This window comes from Oryctolagus cuniculus, chromosome 3, assembly GCF_964237555.1.
Source record: "Oryctolagus cuniculus chromosome 3, mOryCun1.1, whole genome shotgun sequence".
NCBI lineage: Eukaryota > Metazoa > Chordata > Mammalia > Lagomorpha > Leporidae > Oryctolagus > Oryctolagus cuniculus.
Genome location: NC_091434.1, coordinates 80,584,352 through 80,597,998, shown reverse-complemented (window position 1 = coordinate 80,597,998; position 13,647 = coordinate 80,584,352). Strand labels below are relative to the sequence as shown.

The 13,647-nt window shown below is 35.3% G+C and overlaps 1 protein-coding gene and 1 long non-coding RNA gene across 4 annotated transcripts in view; one reads left to right on the top strand and one right to left on the bottom strand.

Annotated features, from left to right (window-relative positions):
• The first annotated feature begins 1,906 nt into the window (after positions 1-1,906).
• TANK (TRAF family member associated NFKB activator) overlaps positions 1,907-13,647 on the top strand; it is a 90,079-nt gene continuing 78,338 nt past the window's right edge. For 2 of the 3 annotated variants that reach the window (XR_011387282.1, XM_070070763.1), the window contains exon 1: positions 1,907-2,060. The gene's annotated coding sequence lies outside the window, so the exon portion shown is untranslated. The remainder of the gene's footprint in view (positions 2,061-13,647) is intronic. The other variant, XM_008258661.4, reaches the window with a different exon arrangement.
• Positions 10,945-13,628, bottom strand: LOC127491765 (uncharacterized). The gene is made up of 2 exons (XR_007920661.2): positions 13,431-13,628; positions 10,945-11,107 (listed from the first exon to the last, which is right to left on the bottom strand). It is a non-coding gene; the product is annotated as an uncharacterized lncRNA (long non-coding RNA).

Below are 13,647 nucleotides of genomic sequence, written 5' to 3'. Positions count from 1 at the left end.
TCAATTATCTTTATATACAGAAGATCAATTTAGCATATACTAAGTAAAGATTTCAACAGACTACACCCACACAGACACACAAAGTATAGAGTTCTGTTTGAGTAGTAGTTTTACCATTAATTCTCATAGTACAACACATTAAGGGCAGAGATCCTACATGGGGAGCAGGTGCACAGTGACTCCCATTGCTGATTTAAGAATTTTATTTATGACATCAGTAATCACCCGAGGCTCTTGTCATGAGCTGCCAAGGCTATGGAAGCCTCTTGAGTTCGCCAACTCCAATCTTATTTAGACAAGGCCACAGTCAAAGTGGAAGTTCTCTCCTCCCTTCAGAGAAAGGTACTGCCTTCTTTGATGGCCCATTCTTTCTGCAGGGATCTCACTCACAGAGATCTTTCATTTAGGTGTTTGTTTTTTTTTGTTTTTTTTTTTTTTTTTTTTGCCACAGTGTCTTGGCTTTCCATGCCTGTGAAACTCTTATGGGCTTTTTAGCCAGATCCAAATGCCTTAAGGGCTGATTCTGAGGCCAGAGTGTTGTTTTGGGCTTTTGCCATTCTATGAGTCTGCTGTGTATCCTGCCAGAAATGTAAATTCTTGAGAAGTTCTCTTTTCACCAGTGACTATCTCACTTTTTTATTGTTTTCTTTTTGCTATTTTTATTCTATTAAATAGGTTTTATTTTGCCATAGCACCAAAGGACATGCTGTGCTTGATATTTTATCAGTACAACAGTTATAAAGCACATATTGTTAAAGGAAATGTAATGTTTTACTTTATGTTAGATGAATATATGGAATGTTTTACTCATAAGCTTACTCAGTGTTTAGGACACTTTCAAAATTATTTTATCATAAGAAGCAAAATATCAGTCTTATTTAACATGTAAGTTTAAGAGAAGGCAGTGCTTTAAAAGTAGAGGAGTAGAAAAGAAACTTCTGACCAAGAGTCAGAAGTTCTATATTATAGTCCTTTTACTAATTGTGGAACTTTGAGTATGGCCTCAACCTCATCTACAAAAATGCAGGAGCTAAACAAGGAGACAGCTCATTTTGCTAGTCTATTTTCAGTTCAGTAATTTGATACACCAAGAGTATAGTACAGTTAAGAAAGAAAGAGAAAGAAAAAAAGAAAGCACTTGGATTCAAAAGACTCAGAATTTAATCTGAGTGCTACTTCTAACTTCCTTTTTGACATTGAGCATTTACCCTCTGTTTCCTCATCTGTAATAAAAAGGAAATGGAACAGATGGCGTCAAAGGACATTTCCAGCCCTAAAATTTTATAACAAAGAAAAATGTCTGTGGTGCATATGCTGCCTTCCATTTGCACATAAAACTTGATGTTTTGCTCCAAGTAGCCTCAGAGAAATGCACGCATTTGTGAAGCATTTCTCCAGTGTGCTGTAATACACACTCGTCCACACAAAGAGCAGGCCCTAGTTCTCAAAGCAGAGAAGCTGTTTCAAGAGGCTTTGTTTTACTCCTGTTCTGAGTACCTGGGATCAGTCTTGGAAATGCAGCAAAAATCATTATTAAACTAGTCTTCGTCTTCATCTATAGCCCTAAAGCAGACATCTATACTCAAATTTGATCTTTCCCTGCTATTTATAAATAGACTGCTTAGGTGAAAAAGTGACTTCTTAAAGTCTATTAATTCATTTATCAAATAAACTTCCTTTCAAATGTTCTTACATGAAAATATGCTAATACACTATTTTGAGTTTATAATTTCTGACTTTTTGTTAAAACACCTTAACTATTCAACTAAAGTATCTCTGCTTCAAAAGGAAGTCAGAGCTACAGTCACGGGTGGTTTACAGAATATTTTCTGGTAGTCTTTTCTTCATTTCAATATCTTGCTATGATTGGCTGCTGGTAGCTACAAATAAGGAAGTCTTCTAGTCAGGGGATTTCTCAGTGGAAGTTCCCAGTTCAACACAAGGGAGAGCTCAGGACAGTTTGGGCAGCATTGGTAGAGCTTGTGGAAAAAAACTTCCAGTCTTGCCTTCATCTTTAAAGAGGAATAGTCTGTGAAGGAAGATTGTGACCTGGAGAAGAGGTAATCGAATTTTAGCAGTTCTTAGATTCTCAGCCTACCAAAGTGGCCTGAATGTCTATAACTGTAGTGTTGCATATTTGTTCCACTGTTGCTTTTTCTAAGTGAATACTTTATTATATGATTCAGTAATGTCCTTGTATTCATTGTCATAGTTAGAAATTGCCCTTTAAAAGTTGGGTCCCTAGCGAAGATCCAAGGAAATTTGATTCTTTTCTAACTATTAAGATATAATTTATGCCTCTACTTCAAATAATTGTTTAAATTTATATCTGGAATATAAGTCTTCTACACTGAGCGATTTTTTATTGCATAATATAAGACTGAGAGATACTTGGCCTAAATTAAATTGTATATGGTTTAGTAGGTTGTAAATTAATATTATATGTATTCATACTTTTTGTTATATTTTAAAAATCAATTCCAATCAGATCCAGTATATGTATTCAAAATTAAGTTACATTTAATATTTTTCCATTTCATTAGAAACCCATTTCATCACACTAAAGTATTAAGCTTACAGACAACCCTGTATTTCCTATCTTAGAACATTTAAGCTAACACAATTATAGTAATCTAGTCTTATTTTCTTACCAACTGGCCTTTTTATTTTCCTGATCAAACATGAATATTAGAGGTGATGTACTATTTTCTTAAGAATAATCCTAGGAAAAATTGACAGATCAAAAAAATTAAATATCAAGAACCATTGTCACTGTTGCTACATTAACAGCTGCCACATGGCATGCCTACTGGACGAAAATGATCACAGGGTCGTCTAGAGCAAGAGCTCAAATATAAATTCGTACCACTTCTTTTTCCATGGCTTTTTATTCATTACCCTGCCCTTCCTTTTTACAACATTAAAACAATATTTGAAGGTTATCTTGCAGCAGGATGGAGAAAAAAGGCAAATGACTTCACTGAGTTCACAGAGCAACCACATCATTCCTAGCAGCGAGGTCTCCCTTGTCACTTGGCCAGCACATCTCCACACTCTCTCCAGGGTACACTTTACACCGCATGACAGACACACTGGAATGCCTCCATGCAATAAGCTTCAGAATCAGGGCAGGACTTGGGGCTGTATACCTAGTCCAACCTGCCTGAGGTACTTGTCTAGCTGCCTACTGGGGCCTAGAATAAAGTCCAGTTATTTCTCTTAAACATTTATGACCATGAAAGAGATGGCTAACTGGATAATTCAAAATAAGTCTGTTAAGTACCCTTGAAAAAGTTCTGGTGAGAATTTCATAAAATTTCTATCCTAATTTGAGGGAAATACTCAACCCACTAATATAGAACCTTCCTGCTGGTGAACTTCCAGGTCTCTGAATGTATTAAGGCCTCAGTGAACATAAGGTTCTTTGTTGTAAAATGTATTCCAATCGATTTTGTTTTAGCTTCTTCCTTGTATATCAATAGTATAGGCACTATCTTGATATTCTTTGCACCGTATTTTCAAATAACTGCTGTCATATTGATTTCAAAATTTTATCTTTCAGTCATTTTGACCCCCTATCTGTTGTAAACTATTTTATGTAATTCATAAATATGATATCTAGTTAGAAAAATATGTCTCCTTTCTTTTTTCTTGTCACCACATTGGCCAGAACTTCTAGAACAGTGTTTAATAACAGAAGAAAGAACAGTCAGTCAACCTTGTCTTGTTCCTGATCTCAGTGGGAATTTCCCTTGCAGTTAACACTAAGAATGATGTTGGCTATTGGTCTGGGACAAATACATTTATCATAAATACCAAAAAACTACCAAATGTCATAGTTCACTACAGGCATATTAAAGAAAAAAATCAACACTTCATGTTAATCTATGTCTAATATGGTTTTGGTTTCATTAAAGAGAACTGCATGATTTTTCTACTGCATATAGTATTGTGCTGTTACACACAGTATAGCAATTACATTTTTTTTAAAAAATCTTGTGATCAAAAATCATGTTATAATGCTTCAGTAATAAAGATAGGATTATAGTTATACACTATATTATGTTACTCTGATTAAAATAATTAGTTGATCAAAAGAAACCAAACTAAACCTACAGATTTCCACTTTTTTCTCTTTAATCCACATGCTTAGACACCTCTCCTCTATAATTTTGGCTTCACAATTCAACTTAGAACTCAAACTAGCAGAAAAGAGCAAAAACGATGTAGCATAAGCCAAGAACCCTATCCAGGCAGAGCAACCAAATAATTCAAAGCAGATGTTTCGATGCTTTATGCAAAAATCTTTCCTTTTATGACAGTGCTAGCTGCAGACAACAATTCAGTTATAACAAGTAATTGTAAGCAAAATGCACATTCAAACTAGTTAATCTTATATCCAATTCATATGAAGAAAATACATTCCAAAAAATAAAGATTGGTTATTTACTGAGAACTTCTACATTCCCATTTATAAGTGATATTAATGTGTATTTTTATTATTCTGGAAATTATAATTAATAGATTTTTAGTATTAAAGATTTAGGCCAGCTTTATAAGGTAAAATAACACAATGCTTCATATTCTGAAAAAGTTTAATATGTTATCTGTTCCCTGAAATACTTAAAGAACAAATTGATAACACCATTGGCCTTGGCATCATTTTGGAAGCAATTTTTAAAAAGTTTTTCTAATATTTTCTACTATTATTGATTTATTCTGGCTTAAGTAATATTTTTTACTTAAAGTTATTCTTTTAATCAAATTTTTCAAATTGTTGTCATACCTGGTATTCTCACACATTTGAATCACCTCTATAACTTTTTGGATAATCTTTTTTCATTACTCCTTTGTCCATTTATGCTTTATTTTTTTCCCCTAATTGGACTTGTCACAGAGCTCACCTTTGGGATGTACCGATTTTATAGTAGGCTTTGTTTTTTAAATCATTTATCTTTGTTTAATCATTATTAATATTTTCTTAAAGCTGTTTTTGGACTATTTTACTTTTCACAGTTTTTCAAATCAATGTCTGGTTCATTTATTTTTATTTTTATTTTTATTTTTTGTTTTGTAATGAAAATATTTAAGGTTAGTATCATTTTAACTATATCTTACAACATACGATATGCTATATTTATGTTAGCATTATTTTACAGCTTTACTTCTTCTTTGACCAGGAGTCATTTAAGGTAAAGGGTTTTTGAAATTAATTTTTTAGAACAACTTCAAATTGAGAGAAAAACTGAATGCACACTACAGAGAGTTCCCATATATCACTCAACCTACTTCTCCTCACCATGGAAGAGAGTCCCCAATTTTGAACATCTTTTATTAGTATGTTCCTTGTTATAACTAAGGAACTTATACTGACAAATTATTGCATTCTAATCAACCCAAAAGGAAACACTGCACCATTAAGCAGTTGCTCTTTTCATTTCCACTCCCATCAAACCTTGTCAGTCATTGATATGTATTCTCTTTCTATGGATATATCTATTCTGAATATTCTGCTTAAATGAAGTCTACAGGGTATGGATTTTGCTGTCTAACTTCCTTCACTTAGCATGTTTTTGAAGTTTATCTATGTTGTAGCATGCATCACTGAATAATATGCTACTGTATGTGTATACTACATAATATGTTTATCTACTCATCTTTGATGAAGAGGGTATTTGGGGTAAATTTTTACATTTTGACAATTGGATATAGTGTTACTGTGCACAGGCATTTATTCCTATTTGTTTGAGTACCTATTTTCATTACTTTGGGGTATATACCTAACAGTGGCATTGTGAGATTACACAGTAATTATATGTTTAACATTTTAAGGGATCACAAATTGATTTCCACAGTGGCTGAACCATTTTGCATTGCCACCAGTAATGAATGAAATTTCCAGTTGCCCTACATTCTTGTCAACACTTGCCATTTTCCATCTGCATTTTTATTATAGCCATCCTAGTGAAGGGGAAGTGGTACCTCACTGTCGTTTTAATTCGTATTTTCCTAAAGGTTACTGATGTCAGGCATCTTTTCATGTGCTTGTTAATCATTTATATATCCTCTTTAGAGAAATCTGTATTCAAGTCCCTTACCCATGTTTTCATTGAGTTACCTATTTGTTGTTGCATTGTCAGAATTCTTTATATATTCTGGATTCTAGATACTTATCATATACATGGTTTAAAAATATTTTCTCCCATTGTGGGGGTTGTATTGTCAGTATGTTGGTAATGTTTTTAATTGCACAAGTTTTATTTTTTATTAAGTTCATTTATTTTTCTCTTATTTGTTGTTTTGGTATTATATCTAAAAATCCATTGCCAAATCCAAGATCATGATGACATGTTTTTGTGTAGCCAGTGCTATAGTACTGCTCTTTTATTTAAGCAATTGGTTAATTTTTAGTTAGATGAGGTCCAGTTTAATTTTTTTGCATGTGATTATCAGTTTTCCACCATCATGCATTTAAAAGAGTACTTCATCAAATGGTTTTGGCACCATGTAAAGGTTTATTTCTAGACTCTCAATTCTGTTTCTTTGGTCTATATTTTGATTATTGTAGCTTCACAAAAGTATTGACATTGGAAAATGTAAGTCTTCAAAGCTTGTTTTTCCTGTTCACTATCTACAATTCCATATAAATTTGAGGATACTTGAAATTTCATCTGAATTGGGAAATCAGCTTGTCCATTTTTGCAAAAAACAAAAAGGTCACTGGAATTTTTATAAGAATTGCATTGAATCTGAAGATCAGTTTGGGGAATATCACTATCTTAATGAGTTTAAGTCTTCCAATTGATGGACATGGAATGTCTTTCCACTTAGGTTTTTCTGACCATATTTTCAGCAATTTTTTACAGTTTTCAATGTACAAGTCTTCTTACCTCTCTAACTATTTGTTCTGAGGCATTTTATTCCTTTAAATGTTATTGTAAATGAAATTTTTTTTATTTTATCTCATTTTAGGAGAGTACATCACTGGCCGACTTTTTGAATGTTTATTTTGTACCCTGAAAGTTTGCTAAATTTTTTTTATCATCTCTATTAGCTTTCTTGTGTATCTTTGGGATTTACTATGTGTAGGATAAGATCATTTGAGAACAGAAATAATTTTCCTTCTTGTTTCCCAAGTCGGATGCCTTTTATTTCTTTTTCTTATCTAGTTGCTCTGGCTAGAACTTATTGAACAATGTCGAATAGCTGTTGTGGAAAAAAGTGTCCTTGTCTTGTTCCTGATCTTGGGGTGCTAGAATTTGGATGTGGTTTGCCCCTAAGGGTCCATGTGTTGTAGGCTTGATCTTCAGTGTGCAGGTGATGTGAAACTTAAAGAGGTGAGGTCTAGTGGGAGGTCCTTAGGTTACTGAGGATATTGACCTCAAAAGAGATACGAGTCTTCTGGACTAAGTGCTCATTCGAATGAGTTGTATAAAATCCAGAGCATGATTTCTGAGTTGTTCTCTGACTTTTTTTTTTTTTAAGATTTATGTTTTTATTTGAAAGGCAGAATTGCAGAGACAGACAGAGAGAGAGAGAGAGAGAGGTCTTCCATCCGCTGGTTCACTCCCCAAATGGCCACAATGGCTTGAGCTGAGCCTATCTGAAGCCAGGAGCCAGGAGCTTCTTTTAGGTCACCCATGTGGGTGCTGGAACCCAAGCATTTGGACCATCTTCCACTGCTTTTCTCAGGCCATTCACAGGGAGCTAGATTGGAAGTGGAGCAGCCTGGACTTGAACCAGTGCCCACATGAGATGCTGGCACTTCAGACAAAGGTTTAACTTACTAAGCACAGCTCCGGCTCTGGTGTTAATTCTTAAGTACTGGGTAAAATTATGACTGACAGGGCTGGCATTGTGGCATAGTTGGTAAAGTTGTCACCTGCGATGCCAGAATCCTTTATGGGTACTTGTTCAAGCCCAGGCTGCTCCACTTCTGATCCACTTCCCTCCAAATGTACCCTTGGGGCCCTACATCCATGTTGGAGACCAGAAGAAACTCCTGGCTCTGGCTCTGGCTCCTGGTCATTGTGGCCATTTGGGGAATGAACTAGCAGATGAAAGATAGCGCTCTCTCTCTCTCTCTCTCTCTCTCTCACGCTCTCTTTCTCTCTAACTCTACTTTTAAATAAATAAATCTTCAAATAAATTTACCAGCAAAGTCATCTGGTCTTGGATTTTTCTTTCTTGAGAGGTTTTTGACTATTGACTCAATCATTTGTTACAAATCTGTTCGAATTTTCTATTTGTTCTTGATTCAGATTTGGTAGTTTGATTTCTAGGAATTTATATATTCATTTTACCTAAATTTTATAATCTGTTGACATACAACTGTTCCATAATTTTATAATTTTTTTAAATTTCTATTTGGTTAGTGGTTATATTCCCACTTTCATTTCTGATTTGGTTATTTTCTGTCTTCTTTTTTTTTTTGTACAACTTTATGTGGTTTGTCAATTTTATTGATCTTTTCCAAGCCTGAATAGTTTTTCATTGATTCTCTCTTCTGTTTTTCTAACCTCTTTTGTATTTATCTCTGCTCTACTCTTTATTCCTTCTTTCTGCTAGTTTTAGATAAAGTTTGCTAGTTCATTCAGGTGTAAAGTTAAGTTACTGATTTCAGGTCTTTCTGCTTTTTGTGTGTGGAAATTTATTGCTATTAATTTCCCCATAATATTGCTTTCATTGCATTTCACACATCTTGGTATGTTGAAATTTCGTTTTCATTCATCTGTAAGCAAATCTTAACTTTGTGATTTCTTCTTTGACTCACTGGTTAAGAATGTGTGGCATAATTTGCACATTTTAATGAATTTTCCAGTTTTCTTGTGCTATTTATTGATTTCTAGTTTCATTTCATTTTGGCTGGAGAAGATATTTGTATGATTTCTATCTTTTTATTTTTTTAAAGATTCATTTATTTATTTGAAAGGCAGAGAGAAAAAGAGAGACAGAGAGAGGTCTTCCATCCGCTGGTTCACTCCCTAAATGGCTGCAGTGGCCGGGGCTGGACCAGGCTGAAGCCAGGAACCAGAAGCTTCTTCTGGGTCTCCCATGTGGATGTAGGGGTCCAAGCACTTGGGGCATCTTCTGCAGTTTTCCAGGCACAGTAGCAGGAAGCTGGATTGGAAATAGAGCAGCTGGGAATTGAATCAGCTCCCATATGGGATGCAGGCACTACAGGCAGAGACTTATCCTTCTATGTCACAGTGCCGGCTCTGATATCAGTCTTTTTAAATATATTGAGCTTTTGTTGTTGTTGTTGATCTTGTAATTGGGTCTATCCTGGAGAATATTCCACATGCATTTAAGAAAATATACTTTGGTTTCCTTGGGTGGAATGCTCTATATATGTTTGTTGGGTATAGTCAATTAAAGATGTTTGTTGGGTATAGTCACTTACAATATTATTCAAGTTATCTATTTCCTTTTTGATCTTCTGTTTTTCTATCCATTATTAAAAGTGGCATAATGAAGTCTCCAATGATTATTGTAGCAATGTCTATTCTTCCCTTTAATTGAGCCAATGTTTATATATTTTTAGGGCCCAAGAGTTTGGTGGGTATATGTATATAACCGTTACATTTTTCTAATGAATAACTATTTTGATATACAGTGACCTTCTTTGTATCTTGTAGCAGTTTTTTCTTTTTTTTCTGACAGGCAGATTTAGACAGTGAGAGAGAGAGACAGAGAGAAAGGTCTTCCTATCCTTTGTTTCACTCCCCCAGATGGCTGTTATGGTCGGCAGGCTGCGCCAATCCGAAGCCAGGAGCCAGGTGCTTCCTCCTGGTCTCCCATGCAGGTGCAGGGCTCAAGGACTTGGGCCATCCTCCACTGCCTTCCTGGACCACAGCAGAGAGCTGGACTGGAAGAGGAGTAACTGGGACAGAATCCGGTGCCCCAACTGGGACTAGAACCCAGGGTGCAGGTGCCACAGGTGGAGGATCAGCCAAGTGAGCTGTGATGCCAGCCACTGTAGCAGTTTTTTGTCTGGAAGTCTTATTTGTCTATATTAGTGTAGCCATCAATCTCTCTTTTAGTTACTATTTTCCTGGAAAAAGTTTTTTCCTACTGTAAATTTCATTGATTTGTGTCTTTCTATCTAAGGTGAGTCTCTTATAGACAGCATGTAAGTCAATTATCTGATCATGTATGATTCATTCTGTCAAGCTTTGCCTTTTGATTGAAGAAGTTGAGCTATCTACATTTAAGGTGACTACCAACAATAAAGTACTAATACTTCAACCACCTTATTTACTTCCTCTATGTCTTACTACATTTTTCTATCCTCAGTTCCTCCATTACTGCCTTCCTTTGTATTTAACTGATTCTTTCCAGTTTAATACTTTATTCCCTACTCATTTTATGTACTTATTTTTAGATATTTTATTATAAGTTATCATGAAGATTACAATTAACAAATTAAATTTATAATAACCTCATATGAACTGATACTTAGTTTCAGTAATAAAAACTCTATATTCCTATACAGTTTTGTATATGTGCCATTACAAATTATCTTTATAATGTTGTGTGCTCATTAATATAGGTTTATGAGTTTAATTGGTTTTAAGCACGAATAGTAAGGAGCCAAGCACTTGAGGCATCATCTATTGCCTCCCAGAATATGCATTAGGAAGAAGCTAGTTTGGAAACAGAGATGGGACTCAACTTCAAACACTCCATGATATGAACTGCAGATGTCTTAGGCAGCAATTTAACTTGCTGCCCCCCAATGCCTGCCTGATGGACTGATTTTATCCTTGATTTTGGACAAATAATATGTCAGTCTTGCCATTGCATGTTTTGTGTCTTTACAGATTTATCCAACTTTTTTGTATTACTTCTTGCCTCCATGCTCCTCTTACACTAGCATCTTATATTTCAAGCAGATTCTTTCCATTAACTTCGGATAAATGATTTTTCAAAGTGTTTGTCTTCTTTGTATTTTGAGGATTCTCCCTTATGAAGCACAATATTTTCAAATGGATGCTTTGTCTTACATTTCCTTCTTCTCCTTGTGTAGCCCTTACTAATTAGATATGCGACTTTTCCTTGGTTCTCATTATCTGATTGCTTTTAGTTCCTCAGCACAGATTTTGAGCTGGAAGGACAAACAGACATGCACAGTTCATAGTTAACTTTTCATGTGAAACTGGCATTTATCAATTTTGTTACTGTGGGTGTTTGGCTAAGGTAAGATTCCTTACCCTTACTGCCTAGTCATTTTACTATAAAGAGGAGAACTGCTGGTGAACCAGAAACAATTATTGGTCTTTTCCTTGATAAATAGGAACAATATATGAAAAATGAAGCCTCCAAAAAGTCAAACAGCCAGATCTGTCTGCTTAGCCCCTTTCCTTATTGGCTACACATGCTTGGATAGAAATCATCACATTTATCCACTCCCGTTGGGTATTATTAGTATTTTCCAAACCATAGTTCCAAATTGGATAATAGAGAGTTCCCCTTTGGGGTACAAAATATTAATTAGAGATCACACATTGTAGTAAAGCAACTGTCCAATTCACTAGTAGGCACCATGAGGTAGCTTCCTTACCAACACATTTGCTTGCCTTCAAACCACAAAATACATGTTCATTTCAACATCAGAGATCTTGCAGTTGGTGTAAAATCTTATCAAATTATGGTTTTAACTGCCTGCCAGCAGGCTACAACTACTCTTATGGTACTTTTATCCAATTATTACAGTACTTTTTGTGCAATTATGGTACTTATTGTACTTTTGTGTACTATTTAGGGAAAGTACTTCTCTGAGAAGCCTTAGACTGAAGGGGCAAGGCTTGGCAAATGAGTACAGCCTGCTCAACATACAGAATAGCCCTAAACAGCAGTCTTGACTTCCAACGTTATTATGAATGCTCATATATTTCAATTTTCATAGGCATTTTAGCTGGAGAATCTGAGACATAGACAGCCAACTCACATGTCATTTTAAATAAGTCAACCAGATTCCATTTATAATAGTATTTTAAAGATTTGGCTGAGATCGTACCTGACACTGCAAGTTGTAGTAACTGATTATACTGGTAGGTTTCCTTGTTCTTAGATTTATATTCAGAACTCTCCATAAAATATTAAGCAACTGTAAAAATAGCTCCCAAAATATTTTTAATATGCCTGTAGTTCCTCATTTTCATCCCATCATACCCCACCACCAATGACACATCACTGCATACTAACTTGAGGTATTTAATAACATAAATGAAGGAATACTAGAGCACAATTATAGCACTCTATTAAAAAGATTATTTCTCAAATGAATGTCTCAAGTCAATTCCCCAAACTTCATTAAAGATATCATATGTCAATTGTAAAAAAAAAAAAAAAAAAAAAACAAAAAAAAAAAACACTGATCATCATTATAGGAAAAATGCAAATTTAAACAACCATGAGGTACTACTCTTCATCTATTAGAATGGCCATAATCCAAAACATTGACAACACCAGATGCTGGTGAGAATATGGAGCAACAGGAACTCTCATAACTCTCATTCATTGCTGGTTATAATTCAACCATACAGCCATTTGAAAGAGAGTGTGACAGTTTCTTACTCAACATACTCTTACCATACAATCCAGCAATCACATTCTTTGGTATTAGTTAAAGGAGTTGAAAAACATGTCCACACAAAAACTTACACAGGGATGTTTATAGCAGTTTTTTCATCACCACTCTGATGAGGAATGTTGATAACAGGGGAGGCTATGCAATGTTGGGGCAGACGGATTGCTAAAAACCTGTGGGCTGTACTCTCATTGTGTTCAGTAAACCTAAAATTGCTTCAAGGAGTGATGCATTGTCATGTTTAACTGCTTGTTAAAAGCAAACTGTTCAACTGCTCAAAATAATATAAGTTTCTGTTTAAAAAAAAAGTTGTAACTATGTTTTGGCTTTGATTTCTAAAAGTAAGCCCAATATTGGAGGTAATTGGGCAGAATGCACTGCAACTTAGCAGGTTTTTAAATCCTCAAACTTTCTGGCCTAAAGAAAGAAGGATAAATGTGCACGGTTCAGAAATACAGGGAGAACCTGAGGCAGCCAGAATCTGATCCCTTGGCTTTTAACAGGGAAAAGATAGATACTGAAAGAAAACTAAAATTTCTATCTTGGAGAGTATGCAAGCATTGCTAGGAAATGGAATAATGGGGAAGTTTTAATTCCTGGGAAATTTTCTGGTAAAGCTCAACTTGCATGTCCCAACCACTCCACTTCAGCAAGTACATTTAGTGTAAAGTATTACTAGTTGGGAAAAAACACAAACGCACATGTGTGCATGGGTGTGTGCGTGCATGGGTGTGTGCGCGAGGGCACGCGCTCCTGGTGTTTCTCAGGGTGTTTGACTTTAATCACCTTAATCACATACACAAGAGGATCTATTGACCATGCAGGTTCCTGGGCTTACCTCAGTTGTCTGACCTGGAGTCTCTAGGGTTTGGTTGGTGAAACTACATCGTAAGCATCCCAGGGAATTCTTGGGTCCTCTCAACTCTTAGACACGGTGATGTGTTCCACCTGTTTATTTACTGTTTGGAAAAGAAATTCCTCAAGTGACCTTTCCAAAACTTGTCAGCGGATTCACTTCCGCAGCTCAGGTTTTCCCGGCGTGGCGGGGCGGGGCT